Source organism: Xiphophorus hellerii, chromosome 9, assembly GCF_003331165.1.
Source record: "Xiphophorus hellerii strain 12219 chromosome 9, Xiphophorus_hellerii-4.1, whole genome shotgun sequence".
NCBI classification, from domain to species: Eukaryota; Metazoa; Chordata; class Actinopteri; order Cyprinodontiformes; family Poeciliidae; genus Xiphophorus; species Xiphophorus hellerii.
Genome location: NC_045680.1, coordinates 27,465,472 through 27,467,973, shown reverse-complemented (window position 1 = coordinate 27,467,973; position 2,502 = coordinate 27,465,472). Strand labels below are relative to the sequence as shown.

The 2,502-nt window shown below is 40.1% G+C and overlaps 1 long non-coding RNA gene across 1 annotated transcript; it reads left to right on the top strand.

The window, feature by feature from the left end:
* The first annotated feature begins 1,090 nt into the window (after positions 1-1,090).
* Positions 1,091-2,209, top strand: LOC116725339 (uncharacterized). The gene is made up of 2 exons (XR_004340386.1): positions 1,091-1,138; positions 1,307-2,209. It is a non-coding gene; the product is annotated as an uncharacterized LOC116725339 (long non-coding RNA).
* Positions 2,210-2,502: the final 293 nt, after the last annotated feature.

Genomic DNA, 2,502 nt, shown 5'->3' with positions numbered 1-2,502 from the left:
CAAACAACACACAAGTTTAGATTTATTGTGGGATTTTTTTCTAAAGTAAACACTCCGAATTATCCATCCAGGGTGAAACAGAAATATAAACCCACCATATGCCCCTTAGCAAAATGAAGAAAAGCCACACACTTTTTGAAGCCATCCAAAAGTTTCTGGTGTACTCCTGGCTGGTTAGCTAACCGCTGTTCTTGGCAGAACCAGTAGAGTTCATTTAAACTGGCTTTTCAGGACAGACTTGGCTTTTAAGCATGGGCAATACATTTTTAATAAGGTTGAGGTCAGGGTCATTCCAGAAGCTTAATGTCATTCTGCTTTAAGCATTCCCAAACCCACTTCTGATGTGTCTTTGGGATCATTGTCCTACCGGAACACCACGCTGTGTAACGCTAACCCTTAGAACTAAAGCTAGATACCATCAAGCTTTAGATTTAGGGTTAAATATGAGGATGTCTTCATAATCCCAACTGCTGGCAGTGAACCAGACCCTTAGCATGATGCTACCACTGCTATGTTTCACGGTTGCTAAAGTGCTTTTAGGCTTCAGGCCTTTACCCTCGCACCTCCAAACAGACGTGCAATCTTTGCCTTGTTTGATCATAAAATCTTTTTGTCTAGAATACCTTTGCTTTGTCCATGTGGAAAGCTTGAAACTTCAGTCAAGATGGAGTGGACCCTACATGGGTTATTGACTACAACTGCCCATGTTTAGCTGAAATCCTGGAATACTTGAGACCTCCTCTAAAAGCACTCATAATTGCCTATTTTAATATTTCAAACACCAAATATATCTTAATATGTATTACGCAGAGTCAAATATTCTTGACTCTACTGCAAAAACCACAGTCTTCCTTATATCCACTTTTAGGGGTACAGCCAATCAGTGGACAAGAAAGGGAACAGTGTTTTGCCTTCTTTACCAGGTTGTTTTTAGCTCCCTGGTTCTGATGCTGCTGCCCCAACAGGTGACAGCAGAAGAGATGATGCTCTCAACAACAGACTAATAGAAGAGCTGCAGCATCTTGGTGCAAACCTTGAAGGATCTTAGCTTCCTCAGGAAGTCCAGTCTGCTCTGTCCCTTCATATAGATGCTTCTCGCTCCGGTCCAGTCCAGTCTGTTGTCCAGATGAACACAGAGGTATTTATAATCCTCAACCATCACCCCTTCTTCTCCCACGATGGAAATAGGGTTTGATCTAAACCATGTTTTGTTCACATTTAAGATGAGATGATTGTTTCCACACGATGACACAAAGAGTCCACCAGATCTCTGTACTCAGATTCTTGTCCATCTCTAATTCAACAGACAACTGCAGAATCATCTGAGTATTTGAATAGATGACAGACATGGGACTTGAGCTGGAAATCTGAAGTGTACAGAGTGAAAATGAATGGTGAGAGTTCAGCTCCCTGTGGTGCTGCTGTGCTGCCGACCACCTGGTTAGACTCACAGTTCTTCAGTTTCACAAACTTTGGTCTGTTTGTGAGGTAGTTGTGGATCCAGGTGATTGTCTTGACGTGACACAAGTGGAGAAGGTTTGTCAGCCATATCAAAATTTGTGTATTTCACAAAACTGCAATGGAAAAACTTTATTTTTTTCTTTTTTTTTTGCGTCATGCCAGTTTGCATACAGCAGCAAAACTAAAGAGGAAGAAAAAAGTTATTTTGCACCAGAATGAAAATGGTGTTTTTGTGTCCTTCTTAAGCCATGATGCAGGGCTAAACTCTTCTGCTGAGCTCAACAGATACGGGTTCTTCAAAGCACATCTGTTGTTAACAGCTGTTGTGTTTTTAGCAGAAACCAAATACTGAAAAAAAAAATAAAGAGGAAGCATAATTTTCCATAATTTTCTATTTAAATAAACCTTGGATTAAAAAAAAATGTTGACAAGGTTTTTTCTGGTACAGCAATTTTTAGGTATTCTTTTGTCACAAAGTACTGTGGTTGGATGATACGTAACAAGCACGCCCCCCCCCCTCCACCAGTAGGTTACATGAGAGAAAACAGCTCATTAGAGAAGCTCTGGCTGAAGGCTCATTATACAGAGAGAACTGAGGAAGGAACAGAAAATATTACCACATAAACCGGAACTTGTGAAGCTTCTGACCACGACTGTAGCTTATGTTTCAGTGAGTAACCACAAACATTACGGCTGAGAAAAAGTCTGAAAAAACTTACAGTGAGAAGGAAGTACTGGCCAAAGAGCATAGTCACAAAGAGAGACAATGGAAAATATTGAACATAAAAATGTCTAAAACTCCTATTGCAACTAAAGGGGACAAGCCAACCATGGGTGGACGAACATGTTACCAACAACTTTATCAGTCTGGTTTCTATTTAATTTCCCGTACTTTTTGATTTTGATTAATAGGTGCATTCAGTTTTTACTGATATTCACGATCCAGTTGTCTACATGTTAAATGAGACACATCACTGGGTTGTCTTCTCAGTCTTCCATTATTTGATTTATTTATCAAACTCCTCAGATGTTGGGTGACCA